This window comes from Malaclemys terrapin, chromosome 2 (assembly GCF_027887155.1).
Source record: "Malaclemys terrapin pileata isolate rMalTer1 chromosome 2, rMalTer1.hap1, whole genome shotgun sequence".
NCBI classification, from domain to species: domain Eukaryota; kingdom Metazoa; phylum Chordata; order Testudines; family Emydidae; genus Malaclemys; species Malaclemys terrapin.
The window spans coordinates 230989700-231014012 of record NC_071506.1 but is presented as its reverse complement, the minus strand read 5'-3'; the positions used below and the strand labels follow the sequence as shown (position 1 = coordinate 231014012).

General features: G+C 43.7%; 1 long non-coding RNA gene across 1 annotated transcript in view; it reads left to right on the top strand.

Annotated features, from left to right (window-relative positions):
• Positions 1 to 23480, top strand: part of LOC128832384 (uncharacterized) — a 101588-nt gene extending 78108 nt beyond the window's left edge. The window contains exons 2-3 of the long non-coding RNA XR_008443976.1: positions 21989 to 22087; positions 23274 to 23480. This is a non-coding gene — a long non-coding RNA (uncharacterized LOC128832384). The remainder of the gene's footprint in view (positions 1 to 21988; positions 22088 to 23273) is intronic.
• The last annotated feature ends 833 nt before the right edge of the window (positions 23481 to 24313 follow it).

Below are 24313 nucleotides of genomic sequence, written 5' to 3'. Positions count from 1 at the left end.
TTTCATTCCATGAAATAAATGAGATTTTGCTGAACATTAAGGGGGAGAAGTTATTCCAAGTGCCGTACAGGGTTTTAGCCCTGTGGTTCCCATTGGCAGGAGGAGAAGTCATGGGGTTAAACTACTAGCTGTTGATTTCAAACTAGATTTAATCTGTGGTCCTTGTAAACCACGAAATTAAAAAGGGAGGGAGGGAGGGATGTGTGTATGTGTTTCAGTGCACGTGCAAGTGCTAGCCTGCACTGACTGGAAATGGACAAGGAGCCTTCTGTACTGTATAGTAACTATAATTTCTCCCTTTTTTTTTTAAACAAGTTTCCTTTGATTTCCGAAGTAGCTATCAAAAAGCTTTCTTTTGCTGTAACACTGAAGCCAGATTCATTTACTACAACAACAGATGTCGATTTCCCAGTTGTTGTTTTGCTTTTACTATAAAGCTTGAAATGGAAACTGTGGCCTTGATGAAAACAGTAAAATTCCCGTAAACGGGATTAGTCACCCTTTTGTGTGCCCCAGCATTGGATATCAAACAGTGAGCAATGATTCCCTGAGCTAACAAGTGGAAGCAAACATTCCTAGGGAAAAAATAAAAAAGCCACAGAGAGGATGAGTAACATTTGACATTTTCATGTCCGGAATTTCTGTAAATGTCTCTCTCCCAGAGGAGAAATATCTTCCAAAATATTTGGTTCATTGTGGTATCACTCTTTGATATAGGAACCATAAAGTCCAGAGGGGGAATACACTTAATGAAAACATCTTTGTATTTAACTCTTTGTAGCCTGGGAACTTTTAAGGCATTTTAAATCAAGACTATGATTTAAAATGCCATCTGCTATCCTAGACAGGAAATGGGAATGGATTTCATTCTAATGGATTCCTGATGGTCTTGGACCTTTTCTACACTGTCTATGAGTCTCATGAGGCTTTTAATTTTCATTCCCAAGAGATTAATTTCATCATTATTAAGATCCTATTTTTCATGTGAAAAATTCCTCTCACTCCTTTGTCTGTTATGGGTGATGCAATCTTTATTCTTTCAAAAGTATTAATATCCCATCATTAATCTGAAGATCAGGTTTAGTTTGGAATGGATGATATTTCCCATGGAACCCCTAGAATAACATTCATGTTCTTTGAAGTCTGGGTCAGGCCATATATTGGGCCAAATCCTGTGTTGATCTACAACCTGTGCAATCCCAGACAGAGTAATGGAATTGCCCAAGTTGTATATTATGGTGCCAGTTCAACAGTCTGGTCTTATTGAGCAAAGCTCTTAACTACATACCTAACTTAAGGAACATGCAAAGTCCTTTCAAAGCCAATGGGACTTGAAGCACATGCTGATAGTTAAGCACGTGTTAAGTGCTTTGTTGAATAGGGATGGGCTTAAGCACATGCATCAATGCTTTGCTGAACTATGGGTCTAAGATTTTGGTCTATTGGTAAGTTTTAGGCCAATAACATTATATTAAATTTTTAATGCTAATTTCACAACTTGTCTAAAAATACAGATCAATTGCAGAGGACCCAAATCCTTATGAATACTCAGGGCTTAGAATGACCATATTACTCCCACTAGATGCTCTGAATTAAAGAACATATTTTTGCAAATGATGCCTCATTAGCCTCAGTTAGTTCATCTCAGACTCTCAGTGATTGGTTTGGAAGAGTCACTGTATTGGAAACACTAGGTACAGAGCCTTTGCTGTCCAACAAGTGCTTTTTTAAGAGGCTGTGTGAAATGAGTTGGTGATTTCAGACATGTTCTACTAAAATAGGGGTCCAGAGCACAAAATCCAGCAGTTGATACCCTTGTTGGGAGTCTCAGTACAGAGATCAGTAAGTTCAATTGCGCAAGAATCTTTGACAGGTGACCAACACACTTTGATGGTGCTGAGCCCCTCTCAGGAAATGCTCAGTACACTGCAGAATAGGGGCCTAAAAAGGGCAAAGGAAATGACTTCATCCCTGCAGATCAAAGCTAAGGCATAATGAATGTCTAGGGAACAGAATAGCAATGATCTGAACTGCTCCTATCATGCAGAGGGAAAAGGCGGGTGAGGGACAGAGCGCATTTCCGTTTCCAGTGCTGTTTATCTGGCACTTTTCATCATCTGATTTTTTTTTAATTTTATTTTAATAAATAGTAGTCTCAGGAGTGAGACTGCTGGAAGCTTAACTACCCTGACACATAAGTTACAACTTGATAATGTCTTAATATAACTGTTGTATTAACTCAGCAGCAACGCATTAGCACTGCAGCCACATATCCATTAATACTTCCTGCAACACTCTTCTCTCTATTTTTTTTTTTTTAAAGTAGAGCTGGTAAAAGCATACAGCCTGATTCAACCCTTCCAAGCTTAACTGCAGCCTGACTGTGGGATACTAGGAATTTCACACTGCTGCATTTGAAGGGCTGGGCTTGGGAACACAAATCCAACAGGTCTTATGTCAGCTCATTAACACCTTTTTGAAATCAGTGTGTAACACTAATGCTCGTAAAACAAATCTCCTGTAATATTTACTGCTAAATGGCATTTGTTTCCATGCTGCCAGACCGACTTTGCTTAGACTCTGTACAAATATGGAACAAACCCCCAGTCCCCCGACCCAAAGAGGTGACAACGTAAAAGTCCAGCTGTAGACAAGGAAAGCAATGATTTTCACCTGCTGGCCTTATCCCTGCTTGAAATGGCTAATCTCAACCTATGCAAGTCACCTGGTCTATACTTGGTGTAGCCATAGCAAACTCCATTTTCTGGCCAATAATAGCAGAATGGGGTCTAATTCCTAGTATGTTCAAGGCCTACAAACCATTCCCAATCACATGGAACATCTCATCCTTTCATGACCACATACGCTCTTTATCATAGTTACAGCACTGCTTGCATGGAATATTAGGGAACTATTTCATTTATATATTTTACCTTGACTTTTAATGTAATTTGAAAACTGGAAGCACAGAGGGGAGCCAATACAGTGTGACCAACCAGCCCTCTGCAGGCCACCAGCAATTGTACTGCAGACCACAGACAATGGGGGGAAAACTGCTGTGTTACAGCATTTCATTGTTTGGTTCTTATAAATCTGCATCTTCCATTTGACCTCTATAGGAAGTCTCTGACAAGGAACAGCAAGCCAGGTGCAGGAAAGTTAAGGCATCCTTCATTCTGTTCACTCAGTTACCGCTGTATATATTTGCATGTGGAGGAAAAGTCCCTCCTGAGTTGTTTCAAGCATTAGCTCTGCTGGCACAGCTCACATGGGCTTTTACAGGAAAAGTATGTAAGTAAATATGAAAAAGGTGTGTCCTCAGAACTGACAGGAATTGCTGTGTGAGGGAGAGAGAGCAGGCAGAAGGTCAGCAGCTCTCCATGGGGTAGCAGTCCAGACATGCCACCACAAAATCTCATGCACTGAGAAACTCTCAGAGTTAGTTTCTCAAGCTATGGATGGCTGCCAGTGCCACTCAACAGCTACACACAGAAGAGGAGTGAGGGAAACTTTACCCATTTCCCATTTAACAATTTATAGCTGTGCTGCAAATAATTTTGGAGAACTAATCCAGGAAGGAAGGAAATACATTAATGCACCTTTCAACTTTAGGTTTTTTTGGGGGGGGGTTCCTGAAAAAGATAACAAAGAGTTGGCGCAAACGATAAAGGCATTTACGAACATGGTCTGTCTGCACCAAATGAAAATGCCCAGCAGTAACAGCCCAGCGCAGCCCAGCCAGTACTCTTTGATAAATGAAATAAGGGTTTGGAGTTTAACTACCTTGGAAATATCCAAATGGAACTCTTCTTTGAACCCCCAAAAGTCTCTCACCCACTTTTTTTTGGTAAACAAAAATAAAGACAAGAAGCAGGGGACTCATGTTATGAATAAGTGCAGACAGCAGAAGAACTGTATTCATTCATAGTTCTATGCGCATATCAGCCACCCACGGGAAGACGTATCACCTACCAAGGGTATGGCTATACTTTAATCCAAGGTACGACTGCAACTCGGGTACATAAGAACAAAGAATATAGGAACTGCCATACTGGGTCAGATCAATGGTCCATCTAGCCCAGTATCTTGTCTTCCAAAAGTGGCCAATGCCAGATGCTTCAAAGGGAATGAACAAAATGGGGCTATTATCAGATGATCCATCCCATCACCAGTTCTAGCATCTGGCATTCAGAGGCTAGGGACACCCAGAGGATGGAGTTGAATCCCTGACCATCTTGGCTAATAGCCATTGATGAGCCTATCCTTCAGGAACTTATCTAGTTTTTTGTTGAACCCAGATTTGGCCTTCACAACATCCTCTGACAACAAGTTCCACAAGTTGACTGAGTTGTGTGAAGAGTACTTCCTTTTGTTTCTTTCAAACCTGTTGCCTATTAATTTCATCGGGTGACCCCTGGTCCCTGTGTTATGTGAAGGGGTAGATAACACTTCCTTAGTCACTGTCTCCACACGAGTCATGGACTTTATAGATCTTTATCATATCCCCTCCTCCCCCTTAGGTAGACATACCCATGCAAAGTTGTGGTAAAAACAACAGTGTAGAAGCAGTGGCAAAGGTTTCAGCACAGGCTAGCAATATGAGTATGTACTGTAGGGTCCCCAACAGGCTTGTACAGCTTGTGCTGAAGCTTGTACTACATCTACGCTACTATTTCTAGCAATGCTAGCATGGGTGACGCTAGAATGGCTTTGTCTATCCAAGCTGCAATCACACCTTGGACTGTAGCGTAGCCATAAGTTAAACTGTATTCAGAGGCAGTGGCTCCAGAGAATTTCCCTTATAGAAACCTTGGCACTGGAAATATAGACTGGATAGCTGTGATACAGTCGGAACCCCTTCTGCCATAATAAAATGTAATATTACAACCGCAGAGTGAAAGATGAACAGTTTCATACTCCCTACATTGGCTAATAGAGAAATACTAATGGGAAAGACCAATGAGGGAAAAACCTGACCAGCAACTTATTTATTTTTACACACAGCTATTGGACATAATTTTAATTTAGGGTCAGATTCTGATAACTTTACTCATATTGAATAGGCACTAGATGTTCCCATTGACTTCAGTGAAAGTATATGAGAAGTAAGGCTCAGATCCATAAAGGTACTTAGGAACCTAAACCCAGACTTAGGCACCTATGTCCCAGTTTTAGACACAACTGTGATCCACAAAACCCCCACTCAGTTGTCACATAACCGTGACGGTATCTAAACTCACTCATTCTCTCTGTAAAAGGTCCCTAAGCACCTCTGGGCATGCACACAGCTACCCTCAACTCTAGGCCTATCCCCTGCCTATCTCCCCCTCCCTGTTGCAACCCATGAACTGGGAGAAGATAGGTGGACAAGCACCTATCTCACCTGTGGTGCCCAAGCTAGTAGGCATGCTCAGAGGTCACTGTGACGTGACAGTCCACATTCTTTATAGAAATATGCTTATTATATGAATATGGCATAACTAAGATATACTTCATGCAAGAAGACTCATGTAAGATATCATTGGAAAGGTTATGATTTACTGAATGTGATTATCCATTTGTATGCATGTATCATTTCTGTATCTGGAGTTAGGAATACTGACTATGTAACAATTACAACTGTGGTTGTACTTGGAGACGCCCACTGGACAGTTAGCAATCAGCCTTAATGGGCCATTAGGGAAAAGACAATGAGGCTTTGAAGATGTGGATTCCCCATCTTCTGGGAGTTCCTTCCTGTGGATATTGCAAATAAACCTAGTTTCATGATTGCTTTGACACTGCAAGGTCAGGTGATAATGTCACCTGGTAAAAAGTACCTCCTTGGACATTTCTGGTACTTTTCCACTGGAAAGAAAGGCTTCCCGCCTTACGTAAATTCTATTTAAGGCTGGGAAGTAAGGCAAACAGGACTCTTCTCCATTGCCTTCCTGCTCAAGAAGAAAGACAGCTAAAAGTACCTGAAGAGACAAAGGAACTGAGCAGTGGGAAAGGCAAGGGCTGAGTCCAGACTTAGGGTACGTCTACACTACCCGCCGGATCAGCGGGTAGTGATTGATCTATCGGGGATTGATTTATTGTGTCTACTGTAGATGCAATAAATTGATCCCCAATCACCCTGCCATTGACTCCTGTACTCCACCGCGGTGAGAGGCAGAAGCGGAGTCAACGGGGGAGCAGCGGCAGTTGACCCCACACCATGAGGATGCGAGGTAAGTCGACCTAAGATACGTCGACTTCAGCTACGCTATTCTCGTAGCTGAAGTTGCGTATCTTAGGTCGATCCCCCAGTGTAGACCAGGGGTTAGGGTATGTCTACACTACCCATTGGATCAGCGGGCAGTGATCGATCCAGCAGAGAATCAATTTATTGAGTCTAGACTAGATGCAATAAATCGACCCCCAAGCACTCTCCCATCGACTCCTGTACTCCAGCTTGGTGAGAGGTGCAGGCGGAGTTGATGGGAAAGCATCAGCCGTTGATTTACTGCAGTAAGTAGATCTAAGTACGTCGACTTCAGCTACGTTATTCACGTAGCTGAAGTTGCGTAAGTTAGATCGATTCCCCCCCCCCCCAGTGTAGACCAGGGCTAAGACAGGAGTCTAGACTGTAAAGAGGAATAACTGGAACTCTAAGCTACAGAAACTCAGCAACTTGCTAAAACAATATTGAGGGTGAGAAATTAAATTTTTTTAATCTGTTTCTTGAGTGTATTAAGCCTAGTTTGTGTATTTTGTTTTTATTTGCTCAGTAAACTGCTTTGTTCTGTTTGCTATCCCTTATAATCACTTAAAATTTACCTTTTATAGTTAATAAACTTATTTCTTGTTTATAACATAACCCAGTTTGTGAAATTCATACCTGGAGGAGGGAGGTGAGAAGCTGCGCATATCTGTCTCCACATTGAGGAAGAGGGCAATTTTTATGAGCTTGCGCTGTGCAGATCTTTCTATACAGCGCAAGTCAATATTATTTTGGGTTTACTCTCCAAAAGGGATGTGCACGTGAGTGCTGGGTGAATCCCCGAGCTGTTTCCTCCCACACAGAGCTGAATTCAGTCTGTGTCTGCAGCTGGGTGTGGCCTTACCTATGTGCCAGAGAAGGGCCTGGCACAGCTAGGACAAGGTGAGGAAACCCAGGCTGGTAGAACCAGTGGGACCCCAGCACATCCTGTGGCATCCTGAATTGGGGCGGGAGAGAGGTCTAACCCATCACAGTCATCTACTGGATCATCTCCCATTCAAAATCTGTCCAGAAGGAGGAGGCAGTGCCACGCCTGTAACTCTTAGCTCAGTGGTTAGAGCGCTCACCTGGGATGTTGGAGACCCTGGTTCAATACCCCTTTCTGGCTGAGATGGAGACAGGAACCCCTGTTCAAATCTTACCTCTCAGGAGAGGGCTCCAATCACTGGGGTAAAAGCTATAAAGTGGGCAGCCCCACCACCAATTCTTCCTCCAGCCATTGTCCCTTTGACTTTCTAAGCACCCAAAACTGAGGCATTGCATTGCCGAGCACCACTCCATCACAGGCCCCATGTGGATCCAGGCCTAAGTTACTGAACAGCATGAGCCAGGGGCTCCTAATCTGGCCGTTAACAGGAACATATTGATACATGTTCCACCATGTGGAACAAATTAAACATAGACTTCTAAAAACAAAAACAAGTTCTATGTAATGTCACAAAAAAACAAAAATCCCACAGACTCTATATCAATCACATTGGCTGCTCTCTGGAGAATATTAGTGCACTTTGAAGTCTATCTGTTGTGCCAAGGCACTGTCGGTTGAAGGCACACTCTTCCCGTCATGCTTCTGGTGTAAAATTACTTTATCAAAATGAAGCAAGTTTAGGAAGGAGGGGAGATGCATTTTTGTATTTGCTTCATCATTCTAGCCTACAGGAGATCATTGTGAAATGTGATTGGATGATTGATTCCACCTTGAAGTCACTTCCTCCAACCGCTGAATCATCTTTTCCACCCAGTCACCCCCCACCCCAAATATTTCAAGAATCATGCTGCAACACAGGAAAAATGTTTCAAAAGCACATATCCATCCCATAATAAATCACCAGATCACGGCGCTTCAGACATGAGGCAGTAATTCACCTTTAGGAGTCTATGTTCATAAAAGCACTTGAGATTTGCTTGGTCTCAGCATGTGTAGTATATAATTAACATCCGTGTCGCCCTCCCCCCAAGTAAGTAACTATTGTGCATCTGAATACAAATCATACATCTGTTTCTAGAGAAAAAATTGATTGTTAGAATAAGTGTAAGAAGACGTGTCAATAAAACTGTGCATGACTAGACCATCCTCTAACAGTTCCTGGCTTAAAGTACAATGCCATCTAGCACCTGGGAAAGGGATTAACCCTCTGCAGTTAAGTGGGCTTGTGCCTACACAATTGCTGTCCAATAAAAGAAAAACAAAATAAAATAAGTTGGTCCAATAAAAGATATTCCCTCACCCACCTGGTCTGTCTGCCGTCTAGCTAGGCATTTATATGGTCCCTGTATTTGTTGATCCTCAGCACCACTTGAGAGCCTCACTCTAGGTATCCAAACCTGAGAGAATTTCTGAGCCTCTAGCATGAAAAACATTGACTGGAAGTCAGTCAAAACGTATCACAGCTTGATAAGGACGAGGTCAGGAAGGTCATGCACTTCGTAAAGGTGCAGGACAGAATCTCACCCTGGAACGGGGACCCTCACCATTTTTTACAACACCAAAGGGACATGAAATTCCCCATTTCCCTTTGGGGATGTTATGAGGCAAACACAAAAACCTGAGTTTCAGTGAATTTTTTTTTAGAAAAAAAAAAGAAAAAAAATCACATTAATTTAACCTTTTTGCCATATCACCATTGAACAAATGTGAAAAACTTCTACTCCTTCTCTTCTGCCATCCTAAATACCTACACACACAGTGGAGGGGAAAGGAACCATACAAGGCTCACGCTTACAAAATGAAGAAATACGTCACATTACTCACTGTTCTATGATCCCATTACGAAAGACCCTGCTTTCATAACACATGCACAGTATGAATGAAGGGTGCTGGTAATGTGACCATGTTAACTCTGAACTTGAGTTTAAGAGCTGAAATGTAACCTGGCAGCAACATGATTTATTGCATTAAACAGAATGTTTTCATAAAAAAAGATGCCCGCCAGCTCTTCCATTTTTATTTTGTATATAATCATATACCTGCACACTAGGGTGACCAGACAGCAAGTGTGAAAAAAAGGAAAAGACCCCAAAAAAATCAGACTGACCCTATAAAATCGGGACATTTGGTCACCCTACTGTACACACACACACACACACACACACTAGAGTTAAAACATAAGCATCCCTTTTGAATGGTTCATTTTTTATTCTCACAAAAAAGTTGGTAGTTACTTATCAGGGCTATTATAAAATGTAAAGCTGGCTCTCTGTTGAAGCTGTAAGGGGCATCTTTCCCAGGCAGGGAAAGGATGTTATTTAAAGAGTTCCATTAGTCACCAAAGTATTTTGCTGTACATTGTGCAATTCTGTGACCTCAGAGATCAGTGACAGACTATGCTGCTGTTGTTGTTGGGTGGCTTTCCTGGGGAGTCACATCTAAATGCTCAGGCTGATGGTTCCTTAATTGCATTTCCTTTTAAAATAGTTTACCATGCCCTCATTTGAAAGAGGTTCAAACTGGTTTGTAAGTGCTTTCTGAAGGCATTCAGGGAGTGCAGTACTTCTCTAATACTGCTGGCTGAGCTGGACATGCCAAACATAGCGATTACAATTCGTTAAACTCCAATAAAACCAGACAGGGGGATCCTTCCTGAGATGAAGAAAAGAGGTTTGCATAATAGACCATCAAATCACAGTAGTCTCAGATTAGGGCCCAGATAACATATACTGTGCCATAAGGAAGCCTCTTTCCACTGTACTACCTGCAAAGGCCAGTGGTTATTTGTGGGGTGAGAAAGAGTCCACCCCACCCTTTCCTTTTTCTGGTGTTCACCCAAAAGCCTAATTGCTGTAATTACAGCAGCTGTATCTACTTGCTCTGAGTAGATATGGAAACATTCCCAGACAAGACGGCAGTATAAAGGCTTGAGTGACTGCAACCAAGTAGTTGCTATTTCAGCACACTAGAGGGAGTGCAGGAAGCTGCTAATCATGCTCACAAGCTATTTTGAAGGCACTGCAGAAGTTTTCATTAAGGGCAGACATTCCTGTACACACATTACACCCTTAGTTAGACGCTGTAAGCTCCTGACCAATCAGTGGCAAGTTCTATCAGAGATACAAAACTGATAACCATGTTGAACCCCAGTAAGATCCAACCTTGCCCCGAATGAAGATGATAGAGCTACCAGGGGTAGTGGAGACTGAATCTGAGGGTACAGTTCTCAATCTCAATGCAGTGTCCAGTAATTTTACAGCAATCAGTGGCATTAAGAGTGAGAAACCACCATAAAGGAGAAATCATAGACTGGTCGCCGGATGTCTTTGAGAGTTTTGTCACATTATTGAACCAAAGAAACTGTGTGAGCCTAACAGTTACATAAATTGTCAGGGTTTTTTCATTAGAAGTTGTGTATGTGCTCCACATTGTAGATGCTGAAACAAGTGGTTCTGTGGGACAACTAAATGTTTTATCTACTTGTCAGTGTAATACCCAGGCTGAGCCGACATGAAAACAAAAGACCTTCAATTGTCAAAAGTCCCAAATCCAGTATTTATTTTGTGAGGTTTAAAAATATATACAAAGAAAAACAACAAAATCTCTAGTTAAAGATGTTAGTCTAGCTAGGGTGTGTTATAACTGACATACTGTAATTGTCTTTCTTCTGCAGTGTTATTCAGTAAAAAATGTGAAACTGCTAATATTGTGTGTGTCTAACTTTCTTATGATAAAGACTGGTACAGGATTTCTAAGGGTATGTCTACACTACGGGATTAATCCGAATTTAGATAATTCGGATTTGAGAAACAGGTTGTATAAAGTCGAAATGAGTGCGGCCACACTAGCACAGTAATTCGGTGGTGTGCGTCCAAGTACCGGGGCTAGCGTCGATTTCTGCACCGTTGCACTGTGGGTAGCAATTCCATAGCTATCCCATAGTTCCCGCAGTCTCCTGCGCCCATTGGGATTGTGGGTTAAGATCCCAGTGCCTGATGGGACAAAAAACATCGTCGCAGGTGGTTCTGGGTACAGCCTCACTCCCTCCCTCCCTGCATGAAAGCAACGGACGGCAGACAACCATTTTCGCGCCTTTTTTCCTGGGTGGGTGAACACTGCAGACTCCATACCACGGCAAGCATGGAGCCCGCTGAGGTCAAGACAGCACTCATGAATATTGCAAACACCTCGCGCGTTCTTGTGGAGTTTATGCTCAGCCAGGACCAGAAAAACGAGGCGAGGAGGCAGCGGCGGCGGCAGCGCAGCGACAAGCATGATGAGGACATGGACACGGACACGGACACAGAATTCAGTGAAACCACAGGCCCCGGTGCTTTGGAGATCATGTTGTTAATGGGGCAGATTCTATCCATGGAACGCCGATTCTGGGCAAGGGAAACAAGCACAGACTGGTGGGACCGCATAGTGTTGCAGGTCTGGGACGATTCCCAGTGGCTGCGGAACTTTCGCATGCGTAAGGGCACTTTCATGGAACTTTGTGACTTGCTTTCCCCTGCCCTGAAATGCCAGAATACCAAGATGAGAGCAGCCCTCACAGTTGAGAAGCGCGTGGCGATAGCCCTGTGGAAGCTTGCAACGCCAGACAGCTACCGGTCAGTCGGGAATCAATTTGGAGTGGGCAAATCTACGGTGGGGGCTGCTGTGATGCAAGTAGCCAAAGCAATCACTCAGGTGCTGCTACGAAAGTTAGTGACTCTGGGAAATGTGCAGGCTATAGTGGATGGTTTTGCTGCAATGGGATTCCCTAACTGTGGTGGGGCAATAGACGGAACCCATATCCCTATCTTGGCACCGGCGCACCAAGCCACCGAGTACATAAACCGCAAGGGGTACTTTTCAATGGTGCTGCAAGCACTTGTGGATCACAAGGGACGTTTCACCAACATCAACGCGGGCTGGGCGGGAAGGGTTCATGACGCTCGCGTCTTCAGGAACACTACTCTGTTTAAAGGGCTGCAGCAAGGGACTTACTTTCCGGACCAGAAAATAACCGTTGGGGATGTTGAAATGCCCATAGTTATTCTTGGGGACCCAGCCTACCCCTTAATGCCATGGCTTATGAAGCCATACACAGGCAGCCTGGACAGGAGTCAGGAGCTGTTTAACTACAGGCTAAGCAAGTGCAGAATGGTGGTAGAATGTGCATTTGGCCGTTTAAAAGGTCGCTGGCGTTCATTATTGACTCGCTCTGACCTCAGCCAAAGAAATCTCCCCATTGTTATTTCTGCTTGCTGTGTGCTCCACAATCTCTGTGAAAGTAAGGGGGAGACCTTTATGGCGGGGTGGGAGGCTGAGGCAAATCGCCTGGCTGCTGATTACGCGCAGCCAGACACCAGGGCGATTAGAAGATCACACCATGAAGCGCTGTGCATCAGAGAAGCTTTGAAAACCAGTTTCATGGCTGGCCAGGCTACCGTGTGAAATATCTGTTTGTTTCTCCTTCATGAAAACCCTCCCCCTTTACTGACTGATTTTCTGTAAGGAACCCACCCTGCCCCTTCCCCCAGCTTTCTTTCAAACCAAATAAAGTCACTATCATTTAAAAATCATTTATTCTTTATTAATAGATTAGAAAAAGAGGGAGGGAACCCGGGTGGTATTTGGGAGGAGGATTGCTGGGAAGGAAAAAGCCACAAAGAAAAGGTTAAAAAAATGACAGCCTTTTGCTTGGGCTGTCTACTGGGGTGGAATGGGAAGGTGTACGGAGCCTCCCCCCCCGCGTTCTTACACGTCTGGGTGAGGAGGATACGGAACATGGGGAGGGGGGAGGGTGGAACAGGGGCTGAAGCGGCAGTCTGTTTTCCAGCAGCCGTTCCTGAACCTCCACCAGACGCCGGAGCAGCCCCAGCGTTGCATCCTTCATCCTCTGGTCTTCCTGCCGCCATCTCTCATCTCGATCGTCTCTCCTCTCCTCACGTTGGTCCCTCCTCTCCTCACGTTGGTCCCTCCTCTCCTCACGTTCACTGACTTCTTTCCTATACTTTGAAACTGTTTCCTTCCACTCATTCAGATGAGCTCTGTCACTCCTGCTGGATTGCATAATTTCAGAAAACATGTCCTCCCGCGTCTTCTTCTTACGACGCCTTATCTGTGATAACCTTCGGGATGGAGGAGGGAGGCTTGAGGAATTTGCAGCTGCTGTAGGGAGGGGAAAAAAGAGAGAATTGTTTTAAAAGCTACATTTTGCAGAACAATGCTTATACTCTTTCACGGTGACCAACACTGTTCACATTACATAGCACATGTGATTTCTGTGCAAGGTCGCATTTTGCCTCTTAATGCTGAGTGCTTGTGGCTTTGCTGCTAGAGATCACAGGTCTGGGCAACAGAATTCGGCTTGCATGCGGCCATGGTAAGCCATTGTTTTACAGCTTCTGCACCCTCCTTTCCCACATACCAAGCATAGCCTGTAGAGTGCTGCAGAAGCCTGGCCAATCTCAGCCAGTTGGGGGGGGGGCAGTGTGGGGGGGCTTGTCTGGGCCCCTTCAGGCAAGTAGAGTGCTGCGGTTTTTCTGTTAACATTCAGCAGCACCAGAAAACAAACTAACCCCCCCCCCGCCATGAATTCTCTGGGATGATCACGGTACCCCTCCCCCCACCGCATGGCTGGTATCAGGGAAGATCCCTGCAGGCACCAAACTACCCCCCCCCCGCCGCCGACCCCCCCCCTCGCCATGAATTCTCTGGGATGATCACGGTACCCTCCCCCCACCGCGTGGCTGGTAACAGGGAAGAACCCTGCTAGCCAAACGCGGAAAACTTCAGGGCCAACTTCCCATCTGCGCTTGGCTAACTGCAGGGAAGGATTTATTTTCCGCCACAGGCAAACAGCCCAGTAGGAACGGCCACCTCTGTCCCCTTAATTAAGTTCCCGTATTTCAACCAGGTTACCAGGAGTGATATCACTCTCCTGAGGATTACACAACAAGATAAAGAACGGATGTTGCTTGAATGCCAGCAAACACCGGGACCATACGCTGCTAGGCTTTGTCAGGCAATGATACCAGATTACTTGCTGCAAGCATGGCGTGGTCAAGTGTCCTACCATGGAGGAGGGAATAAGGATGCACTGCCCAGAAACCTTCTGGCAAGGCTTTCGGAGTACCTCCAGGAGAGCTTCATGGAGATGTCCCTGGAGGATTTCCGCTCCATCCCCAGACACGTTAACAGACTTTTCCAGTAGCTACAGACTTTTCCAGTAGCTGAACTGACCGCGAATGCAAAGTCAGGCAAAGTAATCATTAAAAACCGTTTGCTTTTAAAACAAGTTTTATATTTTAAAAGGTAAACTCACCTGAGGTCCCTTCCATGGGGTCAGAGTCTTGGGTACTGGCTTGGGAGGCTTGGGAGGGTACTTCAGTCAGGGTGAGAAAAAGATCCTGGCTGTTGGGGAGAATGGAGTGCTGTGTGCTCTCTGCAAGCTCATCCTCCTCCTCCTCCTCCTCTACCCCATCGGCAGAATCCTCAGGCGTCGAGACTATCCCCGACCCAGAATCCACGAACAAAGGTGGGGTAGTGGTGGCAGCCCCCCCTAGAATTGCATGCAGCTCGGCGTAGTAGCGGCATGTCCGCGGCTCTGACCCGGAGCGACCGTTTGCCTCCTTTGTTTTTTGATAGGCTTGTCTGAGCTCCTTGACCTTCACGCGGCACTGCTCAGAGTCCCTATTGTGGCCTCTCTCCATCATGCCCTTGGAAATTTTTTCAAAAGTTTTTGCATTTCGTCTTTTAGAACGAAGTTCTGCAAGCACTGAATCCTCTCCCCATACAGCGATCAGATCCAGTACCTCCCTCACGGTCCATGCTGGTGCTCTTTTTCGATTATCAGCCTGCATGGTTACCTGTGCTGATGAGGTATCTGTGGTCACCTGTGCTCTCCATGCTGGGCAAACAGGAAATGAAGTTCAAATGTTCGCGGGGCTTTTCCTGTCTACCTGGCCAGTGCATCCGAGTTCGGATTGCTGTCCAGAGCGGTCACAATGATGCACTGTGGGATAGCTCCCGGAGGCCAATACCATCGAATTGCGGCCACACTAACCCTAATTCGAATTGCTAAAATCGATTTTGGCGCTACTCCGCTCGTTGGGGTGGAGTACAGAAATCGATTTAAAGGGCCCTTTACATCGAATTAAATGGCGTCGTTGTGTGGACGGTTACAGGGTTAATTCGAATTAAAGCTGATAAATCCGAATTAAAGTCGTAGTGTAGACCAGGCCTAATGGGGGTAAGAGAGGGGACAGTGAATCCTATTTTAATTTCTATCCTTTAGCATTTAGAGGGTTCCTATAGAAAATCGAGCTGTAGTCCCTCGCAAGGATACACATTCATGGTCTGTGCAAATACCTTATGTCAGAATTCTGTAGCACAGAATTGGTAAGTAAATTGCAACCAATACAAACTTAGACTTACCTTTCCTCTATGCAGGTTATACAGAGAGGTAAGCAGGGGTGGGGGTAAGAAAGAAGGGGAAAAGCAGGATGGCAGAAAATAAGCATTACTATCACCAGAAAAAAACAACAAGGAGTCTGGTGGCACCTTAAAGACTAACAGATTTATTTGGGCATAAGCTTTCGTGAGTAAAAACCTCACTTCTTCGGATGCAAGTGAGGTTTTTACTCACGAAAGCTTATACCCAAATAAATCTGTTAGTCTTAAAGGTGCCACCAGACTCCTTGTTGTTTTTGTAGATACAGACTAACACGGCTACCCCCTGATACTTATCAGCAAAAAATTACTTCTCACCCTGTCAGGTGAACAAAATCATAGAATATTTACTTGCTCAATCGGGCATCCATTTTGGGCCGAAAGACAAATATGTCAGAGAAGGGGGCCAACTACACAACAGATCAAGTTACTGATGGTTTCTGTTTTCAATAACTTTTTTGACATTACATAGATGGCTTCCTGCTTCAGATGGTTCCCATACTTTATAAAATCAGACCAACTGAGAACAGATAAATGTTTAAAGAGAAACGTAGTGACATGATTCCCCTCCCCTCTCCAATTTCATCTTACACAGTTCAGAGACCAGTTCATTTGCACAGGAATTCTAAAGCAACCCATCATCAAAGCTATTTTCTCTGACAGTCCAGTGAATCAGAAGGTGTTATTGAAAGAGAGAGGGAAAGATTAAGCATCCTGTGTGTGTACTCTGGCAGTGATCGATACCCGATGCTTCAGAATACAAAACCCCACTATGCACCTAACTGCAGTGTAATATCATTGGAACAAAGTGGAGACTGTAAATTCCTTTCTAACCGGCACAGATGAGCATTTCACAATTAGCCAAGACAGACCTTAAGATATCAGACTGTAAATCTGTCACTCTTATAAGAATGACTAGTCCTGTTTCTAATCTCTAGGTTAATGTCACTTTGGAGATGAGTGGTCAGTGTGGAGGTGACAAATACAACGTAATCCAGGAGTGTACATCTATTAATATATTAGGCACACAATTTATTTTAAAAAATGGATAAACTATTGGTTGTAATGAATCCCTGTGTCAGGCAGTGAGAACTGTTCCTTTTAAAGTACACCTTGACTTCTGTATTGAAGAGGTTGAAGAGAGTGTTCTTGAAGAAGAACAAATGCACATACAATAGCAGAAAACAGATTTCATAGATAGATGGGGTAACTTTTCAAAGGATGTAATTCCCATTGACTTCACTGAGAGTCATATGCCTAATGCTCTGATATTTATCACCTTGCTGTACAGATCCAAATAGCCAAAGAACCACCCTTTTGTAGTGGTATGGTGAGTCGGTCATTAAAACTATTTTAGCTTACTGCCCAAGAAAAAAACAACTTTTGCAAAGGTTACAAAGGTGTGAACTTGAATTATAAGGGGGAAGAAATTATCCTAAGAAATTTCAAAGTGCAGTTTAATACAAATGTGATAATTAATTTCAGCGCTCACTAGGTGGCAGTATTAGACTATAAATCACATCCTAGCCGATTTTTAAACACACTCTTTTAATCAAGTTTTCACTTGTAAATTGCTGTGGCTTTATGAAATGTGAAGCGAGATTTGATCCATTGCATTTTAATTCTCTCAATATTTTGTCATTTTCTTCTCCGTTCATTAATGAAAAAATGTACTTGCGTTTCTGTTAAACAACTGCCTGCCAAACTAAGTTACACTGAAGCTGTCCAAACACTTCAGCAAAAGAGCAGCACTTCAAAAAGACCAAAGAAGTTCAAACAACAAACGTCATATTTATAATCAAGCAGGATATAAATCACTTTATCTCATATAAAACAAATCTTGGTGATCCAAATCACACATGTCATAAGATCCAACATAGCCTATTGGGGAAACGCCCTGAAGAGGAGTATGTTTGAACCTTGGCTTTAAGCAGCACCCACTATACACTTGTATGTTATTAAGACAATCCTGAAAAAAAATATAAAATGCCTGCATAACCGTGGCATTTTTATCCCACTGTTCAATGTTCAATTATTCAGAATTAACTACAGTATAAGAATATGTATGCCTATTCTGTTAGTAGTCATTTGGTTATTGTTTAAAATATGTAACAAAATCAATTGAATAATAAGGCTCTGCTGACCTGTGTCACTCAAGAGAGCTCAGGGATAAGACAGAAATAAAGGTAAAGGTGATGGAGTGGCATTATTATTGATGAGGTAGACTGTAAAGAAATTACAAGTGATGGCATGGATAAGAGTCTGTTTGGATCAAAATCACTTTGGGGAAGAAAGCTATCAGAGGTTCTCCTGGGATAGTGCTTGGGGTATGCTGCAAACCCCCACGTCCAATCTGGAAATTGATAGAGACATCTTTAATGTTTTTAATAGGAATTGTGTAATTATGGGAGAATTTAACTTCCCAAATATAGATTGGAGGACAAGTGCTGCTAATAATAGTAGGGCCCAGATTTTCCTGCATGTGATAGCAGACAGATTTCTTCACCAAATAGTCGCTGAACCAACAAGAGGTGATGCCATTTTAGATTTGGCATTCATGAGTAGTGAGGACCTCAGAGAAGAGCTAGTTGTAGGAGGCAATCTTAGTTAGAATGCTCATGAACTAATTCAATGGAAAGCTAAACAAAACTAGGTCTGCAACTAGGGTCCTTGATTTCAAAAGGGAAAACTTTAAAAAAATTAAGGGAATTCATTAGGGAAATGGACTGGAATGACAAAACTCAAGGATCTGAATGTGGAGGAGGCTTGGAATTACTTTAAGTCAAAGTCAGAGAAACTATCTGAAGTCTGCATCCCAAGTACGAGAAAAAAATTGCAGGGAAGGGTTGCAGACCAAGCTGGATGAGCAAGCATCTCAAACAGGTTATTAAGAGAAAGCAGAAAGCCTACAAGGAATGGAAGATGGCATGGATCAGTAAAGTCAAAAAGTATAGAGCTAAAGTGAGAACTGCCAAAAGCCAAGCAGAGTTGGACCTTGTAAGGGAAATTAAAACCAATAGTAAAAGGTTCTAGAACCAAATAAATAAATTTAAAAAAAATCAAGGTAAGAAGTGGGGCATGTTTGGGGCATGATGAGTGGAAGACAGAATGTCAATGCAGATATGGCTTAAGCAGTTTGAATCTGGGGGATGTTGTTGGAGGGGGGCAAGGATACGTTTATAAGTATTTATGGAGATCACTATTCATAGCTAATTGATGTGTCATGGAAAAAAGACTGTCAATTTACACACACACACACACACACACACACACACACACACACACACACACACACCTCTCTTTTCAAAAGACAGTTCTAGTGTCACTCAGATATAGGTGCTGGAACTAGCAGTGCTGCCGCATCTCCTGGCTTGAAGTGGTTTCCATTACATACAGGGTTTACAGTTTGGATCAATGGCTCTCAGCAACCCCACTATACAAATTGTTCCAGTGCCCCTGCTCAGAGAGCGCAATGAGCCAGTTTCATATGTGCTCAGCACCCATTTAGTCTGGGAATATAATGCAATAAAATCTCACTCCATGGGTGATTTGATTCATAAAATTCATCTACAGAATCAGGATTTCAATGGTGTCACTCTCCGCAGTTTAGTAGCACCTCTCTCTGTGGCACTGATGACGTACGAAATAATTTTAGTGTCAGCCTCCTCGTGGGAACGACAAAGAAACTCCATTGAACAGTGTGAGGTAGCAGCTTCATTACACCACGCATTGACTAAATTTTTTTAGCAATTCTTCGCATGCTGGCACATTTTTCCTGTGAGTTAACTCAGCCTTCGTGTGAGTATGAGACAGTAGCTTCTTCACCGTGATATTGGAGATTTATGTGGAATCAATTATTTTTATATTAGACAGGTGCAATACCATGGAGTCTCAGCTTTCTGGTAATATTTTTAGTCGATTCCTCTGCACATATGTCAAACACAAGATGGGCTTCACCATAGGGCAGTATTTTCTCTGTAGCCTCCTAACAGTGTTCAACCAGATCCCAGCAGGTGTTAACAATTTCTGCTGTGTTGAGAGTTTGTGCCTCGGCCATACCATCTATGCTGAAAGGCCTCTGCTGACATAAGATGCAAGTCACATTGTTAATAGGGGCTGGCTTAGGAAGATCACGAAAAATGGGCATTAGTTTGCTTTTCACCTGTCACATATGCTGTATTCCATTGCATTCGAATATTTATCGTGGTACAACAGAGAACTTGTACTTCCTCACAGTCTCATGCAGATCAACATTATGCTGAGATCTGTATGCAACTAGGAGATGAACAAACATTGACATGTCTGCAGTGAGCTCTGTAATAATCCCTGCTGCCTTCCCTCTGACTTTCTTATTTGCATTCAAGCACAGCTTTAGTGTGTTCTTCTTGATTAATGGAACTGTAGATAACTCTTTGGGTTTTGAAGGCTTCATACAAGTCATGACCCAAAGTATCCATTCAACTGACATCTTTAACTATCTCATCACTGAGGACTGCTTTTGTCATATTAGTGAGCCCCAATCCGTCACATGTGAATGAGTTGCCAGTGCAAGTAAGTTCATCCTGTAGCTTTAAAATTGCCTCTTCTTGACATTTAGCATCAAGTAATAAGTCTAGAGGCTGCTCGGTTACTTCAGGAAAAATGGGAAAGAGCATTTGGATGCTATGTTCTGCCCATCAACCCCTTCCCCCAAAGACTTGTCTTGCTCTGTGACCACAATGTGCCACAAAGTAGTAGTAAAATCAGGCAATATTATTCTGTCAGGTTTGACTTCAGCTATGGATCCCTGAAGCTTCCACATACTGCAGGACAAAATGCTTTTCTGCAAAATTTTAGCAGCTGCAAACAGTTTTCATATTACTATTGACATCAGCACTTTTTTCCACTTTTCATAGCGCCATGTCTTTTGCAGCTTTTAAGGATATGTGCCGTAGGGTTGCCAGGTGTCCGGTTTTTGACCAGAATGCCTGGTTGAAAAGGGACCCTGGTGGCTCTGGTCAGCACTGCTGACCGGGCCGTTAAAAGTCCGGCCAGCGGCGCAGCAGGGCTAAGGCAGACTCCCTGCCTGCTATGCCTCTGCGCAGCTCCTGGAAGTAGCGGCATGTCCCGCCTCTGGCTCCTACACATGGTGGCAGCCAGGGAGCTCCACACGCTGCCCCTGCCCAAGCGCCGACTCCACAGCTCCCATTGTCTGGGAACCGTGTCCAATGGGAGCTGTGAGGGTGGCACCTGAGGAAGGGGCAGCATGCAGAGCCACCTGGCCATGCCTCCTCATAGGAGCTGGAACATGCCACTGCTTCTGGGAGCTGCTTGAGGTAAGCACCACCTGCACACCTGACCCCCTCCCATGCCCCGACCCCCTGCCCCAGCCCTGATCCCCCTCTCACCCTCCAAACCCCTTGATCCCAGCCCAGAGCACCCTCTTGCACCCCAAACCTCTCATTCCCAGCTGGAGCCCTCACCCCCCACACCAAACCCCAGCCCCAGCCTAGAGCCCCCTCCCGCACGCTGAACCCCTCATTTCTGTCCCCACCCCAGAGCCCTCACTCCCAGCCCAGACCCCGTACCGCCTCTCACACCTCTCAACCCTGCCTCAGTCCAGAGCTCCCTCCCATACTCCAAACCCTTCAGCTTCACCCCGCAGCCTGGAGCCCCCTCCTGTACCCCAAGCCCTTCATCCTTGGCCCCACCCACCAGCCCACACCCCCAGCTGGAGCCCTCACCCCTCCTGCATCCCAGCCCACTGCCTCAGCCCGAGGCACCCTGAACTCTTCATTTCTGGCCCCACCCTGGAGCCTGCACCCTCAGCCAAAGTCCGCACCCCCTCCAACACACCATCCCCTGAGCCAGCCCAGTGAAAATGAGCGAGTGAGGGTAGCAAAAGCAAATGATTGGGGGAGGGGGGGTAGGCTCAGAAAAGGGGCGGGGCAAAGGTGTTTGTTTTTGTGCAAGTAAAAAGTTGGCAACCCTAATGTGCTGTGATTCATTTCTGTGGATAGGACTGCTTAAAAACTACGTCCATATCCCACAGTTCATCTTCAATAAGTGCTTTAAGATTCTCCCTGCTACGCTTTTGTTTCTTTTCAATCCCATTCAAAGCACTATTTCTCTGTAATAAGCCTCTGCATCAGCCATTGCCTCTGCAAGGCAAGTTAAGAACTCCAAATGAGTTGCACAGTTTGCAGTAGTAAAATCAGTATTTTCCTGTTGCATCAAAAGGTGAAAGTAACACATTACGTACATTCTTGGTGTAACACTCAACGCAATATACAGTGTTTGCGTGGACGTCTTTTGCATCAATGCACCTTAACTTTACTTCCATGCAACGTTCTCACTAAGTGTGACTGCTTCACACTATGTCTCACCTGTTTCAGATATTGAAATTGCGCTTAATGGATGCCTTCATGCTTCTGGCTTACCACAGAAGAAGCAGGTGGTGTTCTTGAAACCCATGCCATGGAACCTTGTATAAGGTGAGTCTCATCTCACAGCTGGCATTTGTCCCGGCATCTTCAACTTTTCCTTAATTCTCAATTTACTTCCTCTCCAACCTTGACACATTCAGTTTATGGGTACACTTCTTATAGCATGTAAGGTGCCATCAAGCATTGCACTAACCATGTCCGCGGCAGTGGTGTTCCCCAAAGATTCAGCTACTCTTCATCTCCAAATTGATGTCTAAAAATGGTCAAGACCAAAATAAAAAAAATAATTTTATAATAAATTATTTTGGGATTGTAATTATGTTAAGTTATGTAACTATGTGCATACCATTTGGGGATGGATTCTACTAATTTCTGGCTGGATTCTTAGCCACTGCCTCATTACAACTCTTTTGGCATAAGGAACAAAGCTGATAATCAATAACACTAAACCACTTCTTTTTTGAAGATGATGCTACTCATTCTAAAGCACTCCTTCCATTTATGGTAATCTGTAACATTAAACAAATTAATCAAGTATCATGTTCTGAGCATTAACTGCTAACACAGTACTATCTGTCGAGGGCCACAATTTAACTGGGTAAGGGCTGCCTGTTTGACATGCTAAAGAAAGAACATAAGATTGGCCATACTGGGTCAGACCCAGGGTCCATCCAGCCCAGCATCCTGTCTGCCAACAGTGACCAATGCCAGGTGCCCGAGATGGAGTGAACCTAACAGGCAACAATCAAGTGATCTCTCTCCTGCCATCCATCTCCACCTTCTGACAGACAGAGGCTAGGGACACCATTCCTTACCCATCCTGGCTAATAGTCATTAATGGACTTAACCTCCATGAATTTATCTAGTTCTCTTTTAAACCCTGTTATAGTTCTAGCCTTCACAACCTTCTCAGGCAAGGAGTTCCAGAGGTTGATTGTGCGCTGTGTGAAGAACTTCCTTTTATTTGTTTTAAACCTGCTGCCCATTAATTTCATTTGGTGGCCCCTAGTTCTTGTATTATGGGAACAAATAAATATCTTTTTCTTATTCACTTTCTCCACACCACTCGATTTTATATACATCTATCATATCCCCCCTTAGTCTCCTCTTTTCCAAGCTGAAAAGTCCTAGCCTCTTTAATCTCTCCTCATATGGGACCCGTTCCAAACCCCTAATCATTTTAGTTGCCCTTCTCTGAACATTTTCTAATGCCAGTATATCTTTTTTTTTTTAGATGAAGAGACCACATCTGTACTCAGTATTCAAGATGTGGGCATACCATGGATTTATATAAGGGCAGTAAGATATTCTCTGTCTTATTCTCTATCCCTTTTTTAATGATTCCTAACATCCTATTTGCTTTTTTAACTGCCGCTGCACACTGCGTGGACGTCTTCAGAGAACTATCCACAATGACTCCAAGATCTCTTTTCTGATTAGTTGTAGCTAAATTAGCCCCCATCATATTGTATGTATAGTTGGGGTTATTTTTTCCAATGTGAATTACTTTACATTTATCCACATTAAATTTCATTTGCCATTTTGTTGCCCAATCACTTAGTTTTGTGAGATCTTTTTGAAATTGCCTGTGTTAAAGCATCATTTTTAAAAAGTTGATTTTAAAACATTTTCTTAAATATGTAGCTATGTAATTGTTCTAGGTTTGTCATATCTGGTACCACTGTGTTTGTGGGAGAAAGGGCTTTTGAACGTGACCAATTTCCAATGACATTGTATTTATCATAACTTCCCACAATCAGAGGACCTGGAGCTGGGAATCAGTGATGGTGGAGAGGGGGAGGGGAAGTGAAGGAAGCAAGTCCCCCTGCCGTGCTGCAGATGGTGACATTGAAATCATGATTCTGTAGATTTTTACCGATCAAATGACACCTCCCTTACCTTTCTATCATTAACTTGCCTATAGAATTACACGTGGTCCCAGACTGATTATTGGGGCCAGATTTTCATAAGGGTTTAGCACATTGGCTCCTGAACACTTCTGAAACTCTGGTCCTTATTTAGGTGATTAAATGGGAGCTGAGTAAATCTGGTTCTGAGCTCTTTTAAAAATCGGACCCTAAGAAGGTGTCAGAAACTTAGAATAATAGAGATGGAATACCCTCAATAAATCATCCAGTTACTCACCCTGGAAATGAAGGACTTTATCCTGTAGTATATTTCCTAGGGTTTTCCCGGTTATTGATTTTTTTTTAACAAATTAATATTTCCAGGAACAGGTGCCTTTAAGCATTCCCTAAGTTCTTTTAAAATATT